This window comes from Pseudophryne corroboree, chromosome 6, assembly GCF_028390025.1.
Source record: "Pseudophryne corroboree isolate aPseCor3 chromosome 6, aPseCor3.hap2, whole genome shotgun sequence".
NCBI lineage: Eukaryota > Metazoa > Chordata > Amphibia > Anura > Myobatrachidae > Pseudophryne > Pseudophryne corroboree.
The window spans coordinates 66,833,999-66,843,121 of NC_086449.1; positions in this window are offsets into that span (position 1 = coordinate 66,833,999).

A 9,123-nucleotide genomic window follows, 5' to 3' on the forward strand; every position below is an offset into this window, starting at 1 on the left:
AGATTGGATGACGGATATTATATAAATATATATTTCATACTTTGGTGGAATGAGGTGGGAAATGGGAGGTGGAGCTGAATCAGGTTCCTGGTGCTGTGGAACGTAAGGTAACAATTCACCTGTGGCTTCTATGTGACTGATGACATTTCTCCCTACACCATGGTCCAAAAATAGTTTAATGTAAATAACATACATTATGTTGCCACACACAGACCATGGCATATGAAAATATAATGAGCAACGCTAAGAATATATACTAAATGATGTTTTGATAAGATACTGATGAATATGTACTTGAGCAGAAGAAGATATATTTCTGCAGCGGGGTACACTGGTATTCCACAGGGAATAACATTGGGGTGTAGAGTTGGATCTTGATCCGAGGCACCAACAAAGCTTTGACTGTTCCCAGGACGCCTCCTCTATAGCCCTGCCTCCAGGCACTGGAGCTCAGTTTGTAAGTTGGTGCCTGCAGTGCAGGTCACATAACGGGGGCTGCACTAGACATCCCTGAAAAGAGCTTTTTAGAGGACTTCAAGGGCCGCAGCACTTTATATGTCTTCATGACACACTGTGCTGTGGCTCCATCACCTCCCTCAGCGGCGCTGCATACTCCCGTGGCCGGGTTCCCAGGTACTTGCAGCAGGGACGCATCGGTTCTTAGGCACACCGCCGCTGCTGTTCTCCAGGATTGTGGGGAGGAGGTAAGAGGGTCCCCCAGGTGGGACCCGCCAGTTAAATTGTGGTCCGGCCGTGGTTCTAGGAGATGGACCGCGGTGCTGGCGTGGACACTGCCGCACAGGGACCCCACTATATCCACCAGGGCAAGGGGGTACAGGTCGGATTTATTAAAATCCGTTTATAATAGGCTGCACAGTGCCCGGTGGTGAAGTCCAGCATAGGGGATAAGGCGCTGACCTGCAGCCCCTCCCCTAGCTCCGGGCACCATCTACTGCTGGTGTTCCCGCCCTGGAGCTGTATTTTCCTCTCCCTGACTAGAGAAACGCAGCGCCATTTTCTCAGGGGTGGGCTGGTCTTCGGGATTGCAGGGCACTGTCTCTTCTGTAAATCCTGTCTTACAGCGCTTAGCATTTACAGGCCCTTAAGTATTCTACATGTCATTTTAGACAGTGTTAGTTCAGAACAAGTATGCTACTGTCAGAATTTCTAATACAAGTATTCTGTGATAAGCATCCAGTATTTACTGTGCATTGTTATATCTATACATACATAGTTATATGTAATTTTACTAGTCCAGTGCAGTTTTATTGTTTCTCTGTAATAACTTCTGCATTGTACCTGTGACTGAGTGTGCCTATAGCTACTGTGTGTGCTTTATTCTATATACCACACTAATTAATAAATATATATATATATTAGTGCTACACAGTATATTCTGTTTGGGTCTTTTACTGTGTATTTCAGTCACCTCACACCGCTTAAATCCTCTGTCTCATATTTACTATCACATAATGGGATTATTGGCAGGTTTTTGTATTTGGTTATATTGTACTGTTACGCTCTGAGGCTACATTACCTATAATGTCTGCCACACAGAGTGGGGACTTCACGGGCGCTTCTGCATCAGGCAGTGCTTGCACCGCGGATTTACCTGAGGGGGAAGTTTTAGCTGATGGTTTCCGCACTGGGTGTCATGTATCTCCCAGTCAGCCTGCTACACCTGTGGTCAATCAGGACCCACCTTGGGCCATGTTCTCAAGTATGCTAACTACACTTGTTACACATCTTACGCCTCCTGTGCCATTGCAGACACATATTGTCCCTGTAGTTAATCCACCATGGGCGGATAATTGTCTACTCAATTACAACAATTAAATCAATCGTTGGTTAAACAAAAGTCGACCCGATGCCCCTCTGGGGCCAATGTGTCCTCTAAGCGAGCCAACACTTCCTCACAATCCATTAAATATTTCAGATAATTCTTCCGATGAGGATGGGGAATATACTGATACCACAGTCGCTTCTGACAAGGAATCTACAGCACAGGTTGATGTTCCTGACTTGGTGGATGCTATTAAGCTGATTCTCCAAATTAATGAAGAGATCAATCCCACTCCTGTGTCTAAGAAACCTGATTCAGAAGTTTTAATGTCAGAAAGTTGCTAAAGTGGTTTTGCCACATTCTGACCATTTAATTGACATACGTCAGTAATCCTGGTCATCTCCAGGAAAGAAATTTTCCCTGTCTAAAAAGATGCTAGCTCGTTATCCTATCCCTGCGGAGTTGAGTAACAAGTGGGAAACTCCACTGCCAGTGGACACCCGTGTTGCCCATCTTGTGGTATCATCTACTCTGCTGGTCACCATCACCTCACTAAAGGAACCGACGGATAACCGTGCGGAGGGATGCCTGAAGTCTATCTACTCCCTTACCGGTGATGTGCATAGACCCACTATGGCAGTCTCCTTGGCTGAAAAAGGAATCAAAGCATGGGTTGAGGCAACTGAGGATGAGCTGCCTCTGGATTTTCCTGACACTGCCAGACAGTATCTGTCTCTTATTACCACAGCCTCCCACTATATTCAGGAGGCGGCCTCTGAGGCAGGTACGCAATCTCCTTTCAGAGACGTCCCACTCGCCAGTTCTGCTCGACAATTATCCCTTCGGATCTGTTGAATGCGCAAGCCCTACACTTGGTTGTGCATTCCCTCCTGGATACAGGAGTGATAGTGCCAGTACCTCTGTCCCAAGTGGGTGGGGGTTACTACTCAACCCTGTTTCTTGTCCTGAAACCAAGTGGGTCTTTCCATATGGCTCTATTGTACTGGCCATGGAGCCTGGGGATTTTATGGTATCCCTGGACATTCAGGATGCTTACCTGCATATCCCTATTGTCATATCGCATCAACAGTATCTGCGGTTTGCTATTGGCAACCTCCACTATCCATTTCAGGCTCTGCCTTTTGAATTGACAACGGCCCCTCGGATCTTCACCAAGGTAATGGCCGTGATGATGGTCCATCCCCGTCGTCAAGGAATCAGGATCCTGCTGTATCTGGATGACCTGCTGATCCTGGCGAACTCGCAAAATGTTCTACTCAGTCATCTGGAACTGATGGTCCAATTCCTACAAGACCACGGGTGGCTCATCAACTGGAAAAAGTCCCAGCTGGTTCCTGCTCAGGGCATGGTGCATCTGGGGGAACTACTGGACACACACTGCCAGAGGCTGTTTCTGTCTCCAGAAAAGTTCTTGAAACTTCAGGACAAGATCAGATGCTTTCTTTCTTGCCCAAGAGTGTCAATACACTCGGCGATGCAAGTACTAGGCCTCATAGTGTCTGCTTTCGACATGGTCTGCAGTACACTCCATTTCATTCCCACCCTCTGCAGAGGTTAATCCTTTCCAAATGGAATAGCCTGCCACATTGGGTCAGCTCTTACATGATCTCCTTGACTCCAGAGGTTCATTTGTCACTGAGCTGGTAGCTACAGGTCCAACAGTTGAGCAAGGGCCATCCCTTCTGGATCCCCAACTGGGTTCTGTGGGCTACAGATGGCAGTCTGAGGGGTTGGGGTGCAGTGCTGGAGCAACACTCTCTCCAGGGTCGGTGGACCAAGGAGGAATCTCTCCTTCCGATAAACATTCTGGAATTGCGGGTAGTGTTCAATGCTTTGACTGTGGCCTTGCCTCTTCTACAGAACAGGCCTGTTCAAGTACAATCAGACAATGCCACCACGGTGGCTTACATAAACCATCAAGGCGGCACTCGGAGCCGCATGGCAATGATGGAAGTGTCAAAAATACTTTGTTGGACGGAACGCCATCTGTCAGCAATATCGGCAGTGTTCATTCTGGGAGTCCTCAACTGGGAAGTGGACGTGCATGCCGGAGAGTGGAGTCTTCATCCAGAAGTCTTTCAACTCCTAGTGGACAAATGGGGCCTACCAGATGTAGGCGTGATGGCGTATCGACACATTCACAAAGTTCAGGTCTTGTGATCAAGTACAAGGGATCCTCAAGCAGCGTTCATGGACGCACTGGCAATTCCATGGAACTTTCGACTGCCATATGTGTTCCCTACAGTGTCACTCCTGCCCAGGGTACTGCAAAAGTTCAAGCAAGAAGGAGGAATACTACTTCTAGTTGCACCAACGTGGCCCAGATGGCATTGGTCCTCAGACCTGCAGAGTCTGTCATTAGAGCATCCTCTTCTACTTCCTCAACGCCCAGACCTCCTCATTCAGGGCCCTTGTGTCCTACCCAGACCTGGCCAGACTGGTTTTGACGGTGTGGCTCTTGAAGCTTCACTGCTGAGAGCCAGGGAATTTTCTGAGGCAATTAGTCAAATATGTTGAAGGCCCGCAAACCTGCTTCTGCACGGATTTATTATAGGGTCTGGAATTCTTACTTCACCTGGTGTGTTGCTAAGAATTACGATGCTTACAAGTTTAGTACTTCCAGACTTCTGGCATTTTTGCAACAAGGCCTGGACTTAGGACTTCGTCTGGTCTTCCTCAAGGTTCATATATCTGCCTTGCCAGTGTGGTTTCAGAGAAAGATAACGTCTATTCCTGATGTTCTTTCCTTCACTCAGGGCATATTGTGCATTCATCCTCCGTATGTCCCTCCTGTGGCTCCATGGGATTTATCTGTGGTCCTGAATGCCCTGCAAGAGTCTCCATTTGAGCCTCTTGAGACGGTGGACCTTAAATGGCTCTCCGCCAAGGTCCTCTTTTTGTTGGCTATTGCATCTGCTAGAAGGGTGTCGGACTTCGGCGGGTTGTCCTTCTGTCCACCCTTTCTGATTTTTCAAAGTGACCGGGCGGTTCTTCGAACTCGTCCAGGTTATTTGCCTAAGGTGGTGTCATCTTTTCACCTTAACCAAGAGATTGTGGTTCCAGCCTTCTACTCTTCTGGTTTGTCCTCCAAAGAAAAGTCTTTGGATTTGGTATGGGCTCTCCTTATATATGTGGAGAGGACTGCCTCCGTCAGGAGGTCCGATTTCCTTTTTGTACTTATTGGCTTTCATAAACGTGGCGGGCCTGCAAATAAGCAAACCTTGGCCGGATGGATTAGAATGGTGTTTGCACAAGCTCATGCGCAGGCCGGACTCCAGCTCCTGCTGCTATCAAGGCCCATTCTTCCATTCTGTTGGACCATTTTGAGTGGCCAGCAGTTGCGCGTCCGCAGAACAATTGTGCAAGACGGCTGTGTAGTCCTCAGTGAACATGTTCATCAGGTTTCATGCCTTTTGATACTTCCGCCTCCCAGGATGCTTCATTTAGCAGGCACAAGAACCCGGCATCCACAGTGCATCCCCTCCCATGAGGAACTGCTTTAGGACATCCCCGATGTTATTCCCTGTAGAATATCAGTGTACCCCGCTGCAGAAAAGGAGATTTATGGTAGACTTACCATTGTTAAATCTCTTTCTTTGATGTACACTGGATTCCACAGGGCGCCCACCCTGACGCACTTAATTCTTTGGGTTTGTATGGCTTTAGCCCTGGTCCCTTCTCCTATAATAAGAATGTGGTTCTATGAGATTAATATCTACCGTCTCTACTACCTGCTACTGCATTGGACTGGTTAACAAAACTGGGCTCCAGTGCCTGGAGGTGGGGCTATAGTTGAGGCAGTGCATCCTGGGAACAGTCAAAGCTTTTAGCCTGTTGCCGCCTCCGATCAGGATCCAACTCTACACCCCGATGTTATTCCCTGTGGAATTCAGTGTACCTCACAGAAAGTGATTTAACAATGGTAAGTCTACCATAAATCTCCTTATCACCTATCAATTGGAGACACACTTATCAAAAGTATCTATTTATAGCCCGTATTTATATAGCTGAAATGATTTTCATTTAAATTACTATAAAATCATACCCTTACTGATAGGCCTTTTTACTTGTTAAGAACAATAGATCCAGATAATATATCTAGGAAGTTTAACTTTTGTGGTCTAGCGTCTTATCAATGCACCAAGCACTGCCATTGCCCATATAATAAGGAATTGAGAGACATTAGAGAAGGTATTTCTAAAATAGAGGTTACTCTAGGCAGGAAGTGGATGTGAGCAATTTAAGGGATTGTGTTGTTTCAATATCACCGATAACTATAACCCTATAGCTAAGAAGGTTAAGTTGGTACAAGAAATTCAGGAACACATAAATCAAGCAAATTATGTTTCTCTAACGTCCTAAGTGGATGCTGGGGACTCCGTCAGGACCATGGGGAATAGCGGCTCCGCAGGAGACAGGGCACAAAAAGTAAGCTTTTAGGATCACATGGTGTGTACTGGCTCCTCCCCCTATGACCCTCCTCCAAGCCTCAGTTAGGTTTTTGTGCCCGTCCGAGCAGGGTGCAATCTAGGTGGCTCTCCTAAAGAGCTGCTTAGAAAAAGTTTTTTTAGGTTTTTTATTTTCAGTGAGTCCTGCTGGCAACAGGCTCACTGCATCGAGGGACTTAGGGGAGAGAATTTCAACTCACCTGCGTGCAGGATGGATTGGATTCTTAGGCTACTGGACACCATTAGCTCCAGAGGGAGTCGGAACACAGGTCTCACCCTGGGGTTCGTCCCGGAGCCGCGCCGCCGACCCCCCTTACAGATGCTGAAGATTGAAGGTCCGGAAACAGGCGGCAGAAGGCTCTTCAGTCTTCATGAAGGTAGCGCACAGCACTGCAGCTGTGCGCCATTGTTGTCACACACTTCACACCAGACGGTCACGGAGGGTGCAGGGCGCTGCTGGGGGCGCCCTGGGCAGCAATATATAATACCTTTTATGGCAAAAGAATACATCACATATAGCCATTAAGGCTATATGTATGTATTTAACCCATGCCAAATGTCTAAAACTCCGGGAGAAAAGCCCGCCGGAATAGGGGGCGGGGCTTATTCTCCTCAGCACACAGCGCCATTTTCCTGCTCAGCTCCGCTGTGAGGAAGGCTCCCAGGACTCTCCCCTGCACTGCACTACAGAAACAGGGTAAAACAGAGAGGGGGGGCATATTTTGGCGATATTTTTATATATTTAAGCGGCTATAAGGAACAACACTTATATAGGGTTGTTCCCATATATATTATAGCGCTTGGGTGTGTGCTGGCAAACTCTCCCTCTGTCTCCCCAAAGGGCTAGTGGGGTCCTGTCTTCGATAAGAGCATTCCCTGTGTGTCGGTACGTGTGTGTCGACATGTATGAGGACGATGTTGGCGTGGAGGCAGAGCAATTGCCGATAATGGTGATGTCACCCCCCAGGGAGTCGACACCGGAATGGATGGCTTTGTTTATGGAATTACGTGATAATGTCAGCACATTACAAAAATCAGTTGACGACATGAGACGGCCGGCAAACCAGTTAGTACCTGCCCAGGCGTCTCAGACACCGTCAGGGGCTGTAAAGCGCCCTTTACCTCAGTCGGTCGACACAGACCCAGACACAGACACTGAATCTAGTGTCGACGGTGATGAAACAAACGTATTTTCAAGTAGGGCCACACGTTATATGATCACGGCAATGAAGGAGGCTTTGCATATCTCTGATACTACAAGTACCACAAAAAGGGGTATTATGTGGGGGGTGAAAAAACTACCTGTAGTTTTTCCTGAATCAGAGGAATTAAATGATGTATGTGATGAAGCGTGGGTTAACCCAGATAGAAAAATGCTAATTTCAAAAAAGTTATTAGCATTATACCCTTTCCCGCCAGAGGTTAGGGCGCGCTGGGAAACACCCCCTAGGGTGGATAAGGCGCTCACACGCTTATCGAAACAAGTGGCGTTACCGTCTCCTGATACGGCCGCCCTCAAGGATCCAGCTGATAGGAGGCTGGAAACTACCCTGAAAAGTATATACACTCATACTGGTGTTATACTGCGACCAGCCATCGCCTCTGCCTGGATGTGCAGTGCTGGGGTCGTCTGGTTGGATTCCCTGACTGAAAATATTGATACCCTGGATAGGGACAGTATTTTATTGACTATAGAGCAATTAAAGGATGCTTTCCTTTATATGCGAGATGCGCAGAGAGATATTTGCACTCTGGCATCGAGAGTAAATGCGATGTCCATATCTGCCAGAAGGAGTTTATGGACGCGACAGTGGTCAGGTGATGCGGATTCCAAACGACATATGGAAGTATTGCCGTATAAAGGGGAGGAATTATTTGGCGTCGGTCTATCGGATCTGGTGGCTACGGCAACTGCCGGAAAATCCACTTTTTTACCTCAGACCCCCTCCCAACAGAAAAAGACACCGTCTTTTCAGCCGCAGTCCTTTCGTTCCTATAAGAACAAGCGGACAAAAGGACAGTCATATCTGCCTCGGGGCAGAGGAAGGGGTAAGAGAGGGCAGCAAGCAGCCCCTGCCCAGGAACAGAAGCCCTCCCAGGGTTCTGCAAAGCCCTCAGCATGACGCTGGGGCCTTACAAGCGGACTCAGGAACGGTGGGGGGTCGACTCAAGAATTTCAGCGCACAGTGGGCTTGCTCACAGGTGGACCCCTGGATTCTACAGGTAGTATCTCAGGGTTACAGGTTGGAATTCGAGAAGTCTCCCCCTCGCCGGTTCCTAAAGGCTGCTTTGCCAACGTCTCCCTCGGACAGGGCGACGGTATTGGAAGCCATTCACAAGCTGTTTGCTCAGCAGGTGATAGTCAAGGTACCCCTCCTACAACAGGGAAAGGGGTATTACTCCACGCTATTTGTGGTACCGAAGCCGGACGGCTCGGTAAGACCTATTCTAAATCTCAAATCTTTGAACCTGTACATACAAAAATTCAAGTTCAAGATGGAGTCACTCAGAGCAGTGATAGCGAATCTGGAAGAAGGGGACTTTATGGTGTCCCTGGACATAAAGGACGCTTACCTGCATGTCCCAATTTGCCCTTCACATCAAGGGTACCTCAGGTTCGTTGTGCAAAACTGTCATTATCAGTTTCAGACGCTGCCGTTTGGATTGTCCACGGCACCTCGGGTCTTTACCAAGGTAATGGCCGAAATGATGATCCTTCTACGAAGAAGAGGCGTATTAATTATCCCTTACTTGGACGATCTCCTGATAAGGGCAAGATCCAGAGAACAGCTGGAAGACGGAGTAGCACTAACCCAACTAGTGCTGCAACAACACGGGTGGATTCTGAATTTTCCAAAATCTCAGTTGACC